The following is a 13,869-nucleotide window of genomic DNA, read 5'->3' as shown; positions in this document are numbered from 1 at the left end:
AGACGCCCAGCCTCCCTGGTTCACACCCTCCGAGCGAAAGACGAAGGCAAAGGCAAAGGCAAAGGCAAAGGGAGGGGGAGCCCAGCGCCGGGCAGTTACACTGCCCTGCCGCCAGGGGGCGCCCTGCTCACCGCCCAGGCCCTTGTCTCCAGCCCCAAGGGGGAGAAGGACCCGGCAGCCCTCGGGAGCGTTCACACGTTCCCCCTCCTCTCTTGGGGGGTCAGCAGGAAAGTTCAGGAGCCTCTTCTTTTTCCTCTCCTACTCACCCACCCAGCTGAGGGACTGACAGGCCTTCCTTCCTTCCTTCCTTCCTTCCTTCCCTCCCTCCCTCCCTCCCTACTACTTCTCCTTCCTCTCCTTCTTTCTTTCCTCCTCCTTCCTCATCTCCTCCTCCTCCTTCTCCTCCTCCTTCTCCTTTTCTTCCTCTTTTCCTTTTCCTTCTCCTTCTTCCTCCTCTCCTCCTCCTCCCCTTTTCTTCGTCGTCTTCTTCTTCTCCTCTTTTTCTCCTCCTCCTCCTTCTCTTCCTTCTTCAATGGCAATTAGTCTCCCATGAATATGGATGGCGACGTCGCCCTGGGCTCCGGCGCCGATCAGCCAGCACTTGAAAGGGAAGCGGGGCTGCCTGGAGGGACGAGGGGCCAGGGAAATGGGGCACGAAGCCTGGCACCCGAGATAAGAGGAGTTGGGCGAAAGAAAGAGCGCGAAGGCGAGGGAGGGATGCCAGGCTCTTCCTTTGCCACCTCCGCGAGGGGAGAGGAGCACACAGGCTGTATCCACACTGGAGCAATAACCCGGTTTGGCAGCGCCTTAACTCTTTTGTAGCTCAAGGCTATGGAATTCTGGGAGTTGGAGTTTATTGTGGGGCCCAGAGCAGTCCCAGGAGAGAAATCATTCAGATGAAAAAGTGTATGTTTCTAAAGTGGTGAAAGAAGGAAAGAGCTGGTATGGGATAACTAACCTATGGGAGATACTCCAACCTGGTGTAGTGATTTGAGCACTGAATTGCAAAGACCAAGTACAATAACGGCCCAAATCCACAACGCAGTGACACCTTTACTGGGCCAACCAATAAATCAGGGATTGTATCCTGCTCAGCCACAGGAAACTGTGTGTTCCAGTCATTCTGATCTGTTAAATGAGGCTGTTGCTCTTAAGATTGGTGGACGATGCTGTCCTAGCATCACTATTCAAGTCAGATTCAACTATGACAGGGGTAGGCAGCCTTTTTGAGCCGGAGGCCGGGTTGCTGTCCCTCAGACAACTGGGGGGCCGAAGCCAAAAAATAAATATTTAAATATTTTTTTAAAAAAAAATTAAATATATAAATAAACCAGGACAAATGTAGGACAAAATTTTCAAATGGAAAACACTTTTTTTAAAAAAAATGGAGGACACGTGAAAAAATTTGCTGATTTTTTTAAAAATGTTAATATAAATGCATGTTTCTGAGGCTTCTATAGACAATTGCCCCCCAAAGGCCCCGGTGGCAATCGGTGGCAGGACCAGGCTGGGGCCGGTCCCAAGGCCTTGCCGGGCCGCATCCGGCCCGCGGGCCGCAGGTTGCCTACCCCTGAACTATGAGTTCAGTTGGCTATTGTGGGTAGGATGATCTTTCACCTCAGGATCAAACTAGATGTTAAACAAGATGCATATTCCCTATGATTAACCAGCTTTCCCTGCCATAAGTGGGTTTCCTCAGACAACTTAGCAATCAGACCTGTAAATGAATTCCATGTTTACCTTCCAGTAACCAACTACAAAACAAAGCACATTAAATGCAAGATAAAAGGGGAGGGAAGTCCCATGACAAGCAGACATCTTTCACAACATGAGGGAACACTTGAAAATGCTACCTTTGTAATTTTACTGGTCTGCTTTTTACTGGCTTGCTGTTAATCATTTATATTTTTATTGTAATTAATATCCTGCCCTTACTCCTAAGAGCTAACAGTCTTACATGTGGGCTAACAATCTTATGGTCTTACCAGGTAGCAAGATGTCTTGGGTTATTCCATCAGTGTTCAAAACATTGCAAAGCTGTTTCCATTTTAGGGCAGGCAATACTGAGCAAGTATTAATCTGTCTTTGCCTGGGACATTTCTTGTGCTTTCTCTGCAATACAGCATGATAGGCAGCGCCAAAAGAGATTTGTCTTATGTGATCCTTAGGATCTACAATGCCCATTTTGGTAGGCACCTTTTTTTTCTGCCTCATACATTTTGATACATTTTGCTGTGTGACTTTATAGCAAAGTTACAGAAGAGTAAAGACACCAGATCCCATCTCATTTTGGAAGCTAAGCAGGGTCAGCCCTGGTTAGTACTTGGATGGGATACCACCACCACCCTCCAATGAATACCAGGTGGTGTAGGCTATATTTCAGAGGAAGGAACTGGCAAAACCACCTCTGAGAATTCCTTGCCTAAGAAAACCCTATGAAATTAATGGGTTCACCATAAATCAACTGGTGACTTGAAAGGAATAGAGAAAGAGAAAAGAAAAAGAAAGGCCTTTGCGGGGGGGGGGGGCAAAACTTACACTTGAACAGAGGTTGGGAAAGTGGGGAGGGGATTAGCTTCAACAGCCAAAATTGCCCAGCTAGGGCTCATTTACAGTGCTTGGGAAATCTGAATTTTGGGGCTACAACTCCCAGAATCTCCTAATTTGGGGAATCTGGGAGTTGTAGTCCCCCTCCAATTCAGAATCCTCAGGTTCTGCAATGAGCCCCACCTTCTGAAGCTATGGGGAAGCCTGACATTTGCCTGGGCAGAGTCTAATGAGTGGAGCTCAGCCATGGCACCTCTCATTACTTGTTGGGGAAGGCTGTGATTTATCATCTTCCAAAGGAGGAAACCAAGAGAGACAGTCATCCCATGAATGCTCTAGTCTAGCGGAAAAAAGAAAAGGACTTCATTTGTCCTGCCAAGTACCTGCTCCCTAGGAACACGTCAGGGTGATTAATATCGGCCCCTGACGTTTTGATACTAATCTCTAAAATATTGTTTCGACTCAGAGGCCTTGCTTTAGAACATTGTAATAAAAAAGCTGATTGGAGATTAAGTGCCTTTAGATAAACTGCGCTGGAGTCTGGATGTGAGGAGGAGGGAGGCTGCAATGGACAGTCCTGTGGGCCTTGACTGAATACACTGCAGCCTCTTTTGATGTCACAGGTTTACCACAGAATTGTTTCAAAGGCAGGCAGGAGGATGTGGCCAGTGACTTCCATGTCAGTGGGATGCTGAATATACTCTGTTTTTAGTTCAAGATGTAAAGGAGATATCTGCATTGCTAAACCTATCCTCAAAATAGGTTCTGCACCTTTGATGGTTCATTTAAAGTTCACAATAAAACCCAGAATGGATCCACTACTTGACTGACATAGAAACCAACAATTGTCACTACAGATGAGAGTATCTGACCAAGATCCTAAATCAAGGAGTCAGTGTAACACTCCAGCCACAAAGTTCTGTGTTCTCCCTCTAGAAGCAGTCAGGTCCTAGGTAACTGTTGCTTCTTACTAGTGAGCAGATGAAGGAAGTGAGGGAACAGATCAGATGACGAAGAAGCAGCTGGTCTTGGTTGGTGGCAGGGAGGCAGGATGAGAATGTATTCACAAGGTGGAGTGTACCCCACTTTTCCTTCCTCTCAGAGCCCAGACCAGCCACATTTTCATCATCTGAATTGTCTCTTCCTTCTCCACTCTCCTCCGATACACAGCAGCGGGGGAGAGAGGTTGGAAAGGGGTACAAAGAGCTTTAAAAAATAGCCCCTGTTCTTTGTCCCAAAAAGTGTGGGAAGCATAAACCACACGTAAGCATGCGTATGTCAGTAACCGGAAGCTGGTCTTTGGTTCCAGACTTATTTCTTTCATACTGCATGTGAGATGTGGTTGGAAGTAGGTGTTTTGAATAAGTATCAAAAAGAGAAAGACAGAATGAAAGTAACTATTAAGGAAACCACCTGTCTGTGGGGAGGATGGGGTTTGCTGCCTGTGGCTAAATGATCCAAAGACTCAGGGAAGAGGAGAAGTAAGGAGAAGCTGGTCCTGCAACTTTCAGTTTGTACTAAGGGATAGGCACACATAGAAGGTCAGAGGAACATTTTTGGTTCTTACCCTGCAAAGGTCATGCCACCATCATTTTCTGGAACCTTTCTGGACCAGTCACTTCTGATCAGTTTGGGTGAAAAAACAGGGCTGTTTTGGGGTGCCCTCAGAAACAACTTTTGGCAGTAATATCATGTGCCATGTGCCCTAGAATTATTTCTCAAATAAATTCCAGCCCATTCTTTTTTTGTATGTGTGAACTTGGTTTGAAGGGGGCCAGGGGTCTGAAAACTCACAGGATTGTCTTCTAGGGTCACATGTGACTTACAGGCCACAAAATTCCCAACCCTGGTGAAGAGACAAGACAAAAGGAGGAGATGTAATTCACTAACAGGATTCCAGTCACTGTCACCTACAATTACCAGACAGATTCACAGAAGCATGTCACCAGTGATCTAAAGTCCACCCTGAACTATGGCACTTTCTTCTCATAGTTCTTGTATAGTAGGCCTACACTTTCTTCCAGAGAGCTACCCAATTTAGATATTTAAATATGTGACTCCCCACCAATAACAGACTTCACAATAAATATGCAGAAACAGGAACTAGGTAGCAACAAGATTTTGGAGGAGACAGCAGGTTACCATGCTGTCTGCCTTGCACTACTTAAGTCCTCCTGCTACTTTCAGGTGCAGTGAAGGATACTGCCAAATCACTAAGGGGGAAGAAATTCAATATCTTTCTTTGCCTCAGGCAGCAAAATGGCATGGTTGGCAACATTGCTCTGACTGTCCCCTTTTCTTTATTTGTCCTTTTTCCTCTCTAGCCAAGGGGCCAATGGGGGAGTTCTCAACTAATCATTTGCAAAGGTCTTTGAAATCTGGCCTAGCACTGCCAGTAGCCCACTCATGTTCAGCCTGAGGACCAACTTCAATTTTAGAAAAGTTATCCATGGTGCTGAACCTATTTTGCACATAGGGTTCAGAACTCTGGATAGTTCCTTTAAAAGCTGGAGTTAGACCTGGCTGTCTTACTGAGAAGGAAGCCACTACTCGCCACCATTGGCTCCTGAGTGTGAGGGAAAGCACTTCAACTTTTTGGACTGGGGGATGGGAGTATACAAAATCTGGTAAAGCACCAAATGATGGTATCATGAGAAGAAGAAACCCAGAATGCTTCCTCAGCCTTGGAAACCCAAGATGCCCACATTGAGACCCAAGGAAGGACAACTTTAGCCATGGGGGTCAAGGTGCTCCATCCCTGACCAAAAAAAAAAGCACCCACCTGTAAAATGCTCAACAGCACTACTAGGCATCTATATAGACGGGTGAATACCATTTGTGTGCCCTCGTGTATTTCACCTTCAAGTAGAGTCAAAGTGGATATATTTGTTTGTTTTTTCATCATCATGTTTACCTCAGAATGCCTTTTGGAACAGGAAAGCAGGGGGTGTTTACTTGGGAGTAAGCTCCACTGGTTTCAATGGAACTTATTGCTGAAGGGAGTCCATATCATTCCAGGCACTCTGACTTAAATTGGTCTCTGTAGTGAGCTCAGAAAGAGGGAAAGATGAGATAAGCTATATAATTCAGAACTACAGACTGGATTTAAATCAGTTTAGCGCCATTGACTTCAAGGGGGAACGGCAACAATGAAGCAGCTGGGAAGTTAAGTTGTGTGAAAATCTAGAGTAACTTTTCATCCCTGTCTTTTCTTTTCTCTCTCTCTCTCTCTCTCTCTCTCTTTAAAGAAAACTGTGTGGGGAAGTGAAGAAAACATCCTGCAGTCTGCATTAACTGAAGAAGCACAGGCCTATATCCAAGTGGCTAATCTCAGTTACATTGGACTCATTGAAATAATGGGAACTTAACAAGTCTAGTGTCACTTCCATCAATTCAATGGGCTAACAATCCAGCCTTAGTAACAATCCAGCAAAGAAGAGATATGCACAATGTGCCTCACACACCACCTTAGCTGCATTACCAGGCCCCAGGCCTGGCCTGAGATACCCACATCTAGTCCACCCACCTTGCATGCCTCAGTTTTCTTAGAAGCACTCTTTTTTCCTCTGCCTTCCTCCCTTGTGGCTGCCTCTGTTTTACCTCAGAGGGTCTTTCTTTGCCCTCCAGGCAAAGGTAGCCTGATTCAGGTTGGGCTGCTGCCTTAATGGAGAGAACTCCGCCTGGGGCTGCTGCCACCACTGCTTACATAAAGGGGATAGAAGAAAAGATGAAGGATGGAGAGGCACATCTCTGGGCCAGGACACAGTAGTGCCAGCCAGACTTGGGCATGTCTTTGTGAAGAAGAAGACCTGGTGGAGAAGCAGCCTCAATGGTTAGTAACAGGGTTGTGATGGGGCTTGGCCAGGTGCAGGAGCAGAGCAGAGGCCAGAGCCAAGAACAGTTCCTCCTTCACCCCCACCACCTCTAAGAAGGAAGAGGAAGAAGAAGAAAGGGCTGCTCATGGGTGAGTCAGGGTCCCCTTGTGATTGCACAGATTCTGCCACATCTCCTCCTCTACCAAGTCACCTCCCTCTCCTGCTTTTCCAGCAGCCTTGGAAAAGGCTGGCAATAGCAGCCCGCCCACTCACCCATCCCAATAACAGAAGTGGCCTGGCTGGTTGGGAGGTGGCTGTGGGGGCAGGTCAGATAGGAGCAACTGCCCCTCTGGGTGTTCATCCCCCCTTCTAAAGTGTCAGCTAGTGCAGTTCTCACTCCCCACACCCCTCTAGTGACGTCCCTGAAAAACTGCCATCCCACCAAAAGGAACTCAATATACTGCTCCAATCAAGTCAACACTGGCTCAGTTCTTTGGGTAGAATTCCCAAATAATTTGTTGATGATATCAATAAAAACAATAAAAACCCTAACATTAGGTAGATACCTGAGGCAAGCTAAAAGGGCAACAAACTGTATTATCACCAACCAACAATATCTTCATGATTATTATTGTGATTTACTGAAAATGAATGCTTCAGGAAAGACCAGAAGGGTACCAAGCAGGGGTTTCATGAACAAGAATTGTGATTTCAGTTGTGGCACTGATCACAAATTCCTAGGCTTAGCATGAGTTTCAGGGGCATGTTGTTTCATTATCCTTAGTGACAGAGATTGCAGAATTTACTTCTTGCACTAAAGGTAAAGGTTTCCCCTTTGATAAGGTTGCTCCCCAAATCATCAGCCAGTGGACATGCTGGCAGGGAGATCCTGGAGACTGTAAGTTTTCCAAGCTGGTCTGTTCAACCTGAAGCATTATTTTTCATCTTGTTCCAACCAGAGAATTTGAGGTTTCCAGTCAAGAACAAACACTGTGTTCTGTATCACCTTTTACACAAAAATACCAAGGACTGAACATGGACCTTCTGCATGCAAAGCATGCACTTTGTCACTAAGCCTTGGCCCTCTTCCATCATAAGAGATGATTTCCAGGTTATGCCTGCTGAACAAGGCACTTTTAACTAGAGCATATGAATATTTATTGAGTGAGAAAGGCTGCATACCTTAAAATAAGAGTATTTAGAGTTGTTACTGAGTGTGAGATTGTTATGCAAACTGTGCCCTCTTGCCTTCTCTTTAATCCATGCAATTTCCATTTACCACCCAAGAAGCCCAAGAATATATTATTTGATTTTGTTAACAGGCAGACTCATCCGCAACCCAATTAAGTGAAGTGGTGTGGCTGGCAGCTCCATCTCCCCATGTTTATTGAGAAGTTAAACCCAACCAACTTCAATGGAGCTTACTTCCCACTGTGTATGTTTGGAATTGTAACTTTATGTTGATTTCACTTCACTGAGTTAAATGACAATGGCAGCAACAATGGTCCTATGTGTCACCATAAACTGCTATAGAGACTCACTCATCTGCAACTGGAGCCTGGACCCATGCCGGGGAGGGCTCTACCTTGCTCTCTCTTATCTGGCTAACACAACTTTCTCAGCCCCTGAGATGGGCTGAAAAGGTCCACAAAATCCTTCCAAAACAAGAACACTGGGCAATTTCTTCCTTCCTAGCAGACTGGTATCCTGCTTCTGGTACAAGGATGAAAGAAGCACTGAGGTAGCTGCATCAAAGCCAATTGTTGCAACATGTCAAAGATGTGAGCCCACCACAAGCACGAGGGGACAAATTTCCTTAGGCTGCAGCCTAGTAGTATATGTTAAAGGGAAGGTGTCTGTAGCAGTCCCCATAGCTCCATACACACACAAATTCAGGCAGCTGTATTGATCTGTATCACTAAACCTTACAGTTCTTGGATGTATCTGCACTGTACAGTTAAAGCAGTTTGGTACTACTTTACATGCCACAACTCTATCCTACAGAGTCCTGGGATTTGTAGTTCAGTGGCAGTCTGGTCTTTCAGACAGTGGTGTCTCTTAGAGTTGGTGTCACCCAGTGCAGTCACTTATGGTGTCACCCTCCCATTGACCTCCACCCATTTCACACCACACAGAATCCTTAGAAATGCTTCAGTGCACTAATGTTACTCGTAAATCATAATTCCCATATACCACTGAATGTAATGCTAATAATTGTGACGTAAACAACTAACAAAATTAAAATTATACCTTCAAATTAAAATACCATATGCACAACCTAAATGTATTTATATATACACAGTGAAGTTTTAGTTAAAAAGATGTGGTTTTTAAAAAGAAAATTTTAAAAATATTTTTTGAAAAATCAAAAAAAATTAAATTTAAAATTTTCAAATTTGAAATTTTAATTTTAAAAAATTCTGGGGCCTCTCCTTTCTTCTCCCACTGAGCTTCACCCACTGCCACCATCTCTTAAAGCATTTTAAGAGAAAGCACATGAATGCCACAGCCCCTTTTTGCCAAAAGGTAGGTGTTTGAGAAACAGTGGTGTCACTCTCACTTTAGGGTGTCACCTGGTGCAGTCTACACCCCCCCGTGTGCCCCCTTTGAGAGAGCTGTAGTGTCTCGCCAAACTACAAATCCCAAGATTCTGTATGATACAGTTATGGCAGCAGTAAATACACCCCCTTGTCTTCGCTAAGAACAGGTCTTCTGTATTTATTATTATTATTAACCTTTATTTATGAAGCGCTGTAAATTTACACAGCGCTGTACATGCAATCTTTTTAGTTAGATGGTTTCCTGCCCTCGGGCTTACAATCTAAAAAGACATGACACAGAAGGAGAAGGGAGTGGTGGCAGGAAAGGGTAAGAGATCCAGCAGTTCCTCTCTAACCTCCGAGGCCTGGACCAAGGCAGATGGACTGGAGGGAGGGCTTGGCTTCAAAATGGAAGGTTAATCTTCATCCAGGGAAAATACATACTCTCAAGTAGGATAATACATATACAATACATAGCAATACAGCAAATGGTTCGATAAACAGGCAACAAAAGAACATCGGATAGTAAGCGACAATTATGCAATACCTGGGAAGGCTTCTCTGAACAGGATGGTTTTCAACTCCATTTTGAAGCTAGTTAAAGAAGTGTAAAACTACTGTATTGTAATCAGAGCTTGAAAAAGTTACTTTTCAAAAGTAATTATTTGTGGGTATAGTCCCTTGACCAGATGTAGTTAGTTGCCATTAGTTACAGTTAAAATAACATTTTTGCTTTTTCTGATTCTCAAAAGTAATTAAGATGGATACTTTTTATTGGCTTTTAAAAGCTGAATGATATAAGCTGCTGGCCTATAGCAAAAAACAACAGCAACAACAACAACCCTATTTCTTCCTGTCTGCCTTGCCTTTAGTTCAACAGCTGCAACAGAGCACAAAGAGGCACAGTAACAGTTGGCAGCTTCCGTGATAGTAGAGTGGTAAATGCCTTCTGAATTCTAGTGCAGTGCAGATTTGGAAGGAGCTATCCAAGGTGCTATAACCAAACTGCAAAATAGATCCACCACCTGCTGCCACTGAGTCAGCAACACAAGGCAGCTCTGCACCATGCAGTATTCCTCCTTCACTATTTAGTAAGGATAAACCCATGTGATTACAAAAGTAACTTTACGTACTATATATACATCACAAAAGGAGTCGTATGCAAAGGGATAATGTAGCACCTTTGAGGCTAACTGAGAGAAATCTGTAGTATGAGTTTTCATAGACTTCAGTCTACAAAAGTTCATGCTACCAACTCCTCTCTTTCACTTAATCTCAAAGGTGCTACAAGCTCCCTTTGCATACTGATTTTCCAGACTAACATGGCTATATCTTTGAAAAAGAGTGTGTTATGGCATATAAGGCTATAGTTTCAATGTAATGTAGTTACACCTTACTTACTAGAGAAATGAGATAATTACATGTAATCAGTAGTTCAAGTTTGCTTTTAATTGCTATTCATGATGAGACTATTCTAAAACACTTTGCATTACAAAATTGTACACAACACTATATTATTGCCTGATCACAACATTCGATTATTGCTTGAAAAGCCCATCCCCAAAGCTTCTATGAGAACTGCAGATAAACTTTGGGGAAACAGGTGTGGCACATAACTTTATTATCCCTGATAAGCACAAGGCCCATGTAGTTCCTCTTTGCCAGTTCTAGTTCAACTACAGCCTTGGGACATCAGCCCATAGAATCAAGTTCCAAATACCATTGCTTCCAACATTTCGCAAATGGAAACTGGGACACATGTAGCCAAGCAGTATGTGGTCAAGATGGCAATATTTATTAATGATCAAGAACAAATAAACTAGGAAAGGTTGCAGCAGTTCCTTTTTGTCTATGTTCACTGGGAAGGGCAAGATACCAACTTCTCCTCTCCTCTCCTCTCTTATGCACTTTGAACTCAATGTCAAGCATTTGAAGCAAGCCCATGAAAAAGGGAGAGAAAGAGCAACTGGGACATTTTAAAAGCTGCTGATAATGTGGAATGATAGAGGATTAATCATGACTGTCCTTGCCTATATGGAGCCCTGGTGGCGCAGTGGGTAAATGCCTGTACTGCAGCCATTCACTCAAAACCACAAGGTTGCGAGTTCAAGACCAGCAAAAGGGCCCAAGCTCGACTCAGGCTTGCATCCTTCTGAGGTCGCTAAAATGAGTACCCAGACTGTTGGGGGCAAATTAGCTTACTTGCTAATTAGCTTACTTGCTGTTCACCGCTATGATCTTTGGAATAGCGGTATATAAATAAAACAAATTATTATTATTATTAATTAATAGGTTGCTAAAAGACTTATGCTTCATGCCTGGAAAGATAAACATTTACCATCTATCATTCAATGGTCAGAAGATCTTACTACAGTCGACCCCCGGGTTACGAAATTAATTCGTTCCGGCGCCATTTTCGTAACCCGGAAGTCTTTCGTTAGCCGAATCCCCATAGGCGCTAATGGGGGAAAAGCCGCGGCTCTGCCGCGGCTCCATTTAAAATAGCGCCGGCTTTTTTTCGCAACCCGGGGAAACCTTCGTAACCCGGAAATAATTAATTAATTTTTTTTTTTCGTAACCCGGAAATTTCGTATCGCGGCGCGTTCGTATCCCGGGGTACCACTGTACTTTTGCTACATGTTAATATGCATTTTACTGACATCATCTCCAAGAAAATTCCTTTTGGACATATGACTTATATTCTTATTCAATACAACATACTTACTCTTCTTTTTCTTCACCTTCTCTCTCCCACAGTTCTCTTACTCTTATCTTTAAAATCTTAGTGCTACATTTTGCCCCTTTTTTTGATGCAACAGATAAGCCAAAATGACACCATTCTACTGCACCCTGCAAATAGTGTGCTATCAGCCTAATCTTTCAGGTGAATGGCAATCCTAGGTCTGCTAGGTGAGTTAAATACTGTACAATAATGAACTATAGCAAAGAACTTGGAACCAGGCCCACAAAAATCCGCAAGGACCTGCGGAGATTCTGGAGAAGCATAACCCTGCCTGGCCAATTTTCTCAAGTGTGACAAAAATTAGCTCTTGATTCAGCCTCCCAGCTCAAGCTTTCCTCATGTCAACCATTTCAGTTGAAGTTTCATCTGTCCTCCTTGACTGGACTCCCACAGCTGGTGTACATGTGTGTGTACATATGTGTATATCTGTGGTGCCAGAGACCAGGAGGGAGGTATCCAAGGCCTGTTTGTTGTAGTGTGCCTTCAAGTCACTTCCAACTTTTGACAACTCTAAGGTGAATCTATCATGGGGCTTTCTTGCCAAGATTAGTTGAGAAGGATTTTGCCATTGCATTCCTCTGAGACTGAGAGAGTCCAACTTGTCCAAGATACTTAGTGGGTTTTCATGACTGAATGGGGATTTGAATCCTGGCCTCCAGGAATCCTAGTCCAGCACTCAAACTGCTGCACCACAGTTGTTTTTCCAAGGCCTGAATCTAATAATAATTCCCACAACTGGATTATATATCCATACTGCAAAACAATAACATCTGCATTCTGAACAACAACAAATAAACAAGCAAACAGTAACAAACTCTAGCTCTGTGGCCTCTCTTTTCTGGAAGAGAAGAATCTTCCCTTGGAGATTGTACAAGATTACAGCATAATAAAATATACAACAGATTTTTGTTTTTACAACTCACACATTTAATTTATCAGATGCCAAAGGTCTTCTCCAGCAGTACTCTGGGGAATGTCATGGTTTTAATTACCCATATGTACTTGTACATGAAAATACCTTCCAGAAAAGTTACAAGGGGAAGCCTGTGGTGAGCAAGCACATAATACTGTGTAGAAAAGCAATGACTTGGGTGGTCCTCCAAAAGAGATAATTAGATTACAAAAATTGCTGCATGACTAAAGTGAAGTTTGTCATTAAAATCCAATTAGTGGGATTCTTTATGTTGGTCACCCTAGGGATTGTTAATTGACAGGTTCCCAAAAGGCAACAGAGTTGAAAACAGAATAGTTGATAATAAAAGTTATAGTTGCTATTTTTTCACACTGATTCACAGCTAGGGTAAATCACTTTATTTGGATGAAAGCTAACCTAAGTGTTATATATCAATAAGGTATCAACTTTTTTTCCTAGGAGGACCCCTAGGCCTTTTACAGCTGTACTATATAAGAGGAGGGAATCAGTCAGGAAAATTATTCCCATTTCAATATTGGACAGGATTTTAGAATGAGTCAAGAAGTGGGAAGCTGGTCTGACGAAACGTTCAGGATTAGATGGAAAATCAGAAAACAGGAATAAAGAACAAGCCAGGAGTCAGAGCAAGACTAGGAACGTAAGACACATGAGAAAACAAAATTGGCCACATTGGCAAAAACAGCAGTGTGTATGTGTGTGTGTGTGTTGTGTACCTTCATGTTATTTCTGATCTATGGTGAGCCTAAGGCAAATCTATAATAGGATTTTCTTGGCAAAATTTGTTCAGCTGGGGTTTGCCATTGCCATCCTCTGAGGCTGAGAGCCTGTGACTTGCCCAAAGTTACCCAGTTGGTTTCCATGGCCAAGCGGGGATTCGAACCCTAGGTCAATGCTCAAACCACTACGCCCACTGGCTCTAAAAATTAGGTAGAAACTCTTAAATGTTCCTCTCCATGGAAATCTTTAATGAAAGGCAAAAGATTTATAAAGTATAGATGTAGGGCGGCAAAATTAGGGCATTGTCTTCTTCCAAATAAGAATTTTTCCTCCCAAAATGAAACTTTCCTTCACTCCCTAAATTTCCAGTATTATTGTATTCTTCATTGAGCATTTAGAAATGCAGTATAGGCAGCCATAGAAATGGCACAGGCAAGGTTACCAAGGGAATGTGTACACAGCAAATGTGAGAGTTCTAACTATGAACAATTTTCAATGTCTCACTCTCTGTAAAGCTAGAAATTTGGGGACTGGAGGAAGTGTCACTGGGTGACAGAATTCACATTTGAGAAA

The 13,869-nt window shown here is 43.3% G+C and overlaps 1 non-coding gene across 1 annotated transcript; it reads right to left on the bottom strand.

The window, feature by feature from the left end:
- Positions 1 to 13,476: 13,476 nt before the first annotated feature.
- Positions 13,477 to 13,593, bottom strand: LOC121935835. Its single transcript, XR_006104862.1, has one exon. It is a non-coding gene; the product is annotated as a U5 spliceosomal RNA (small nuclear RNA).
- Positions 13,594 to 13,869: the final 276 nt, after the last annotated feature.

The sequence above is a fragment of the Sceloporus undulatus genome, chromosome 6, assembly GCF_019175285.1.
Source record: "Sceloporus undulatus isolate JIND9_A2432 ecotype Alabama chromosome 6, SceUnd_v1.1, whole genome shotgun sequence".
NCBI lineage: Eukaryota > Metazoa > Chordata > Lepidosauria > Squamata > Phrynosomatidae > Sceloporus > Sceloporus undulatus.
Note: the sequence above shows the minus strand (reverse complement) of the source record. Positions and strands in the feature narration are given on the sequence as shown.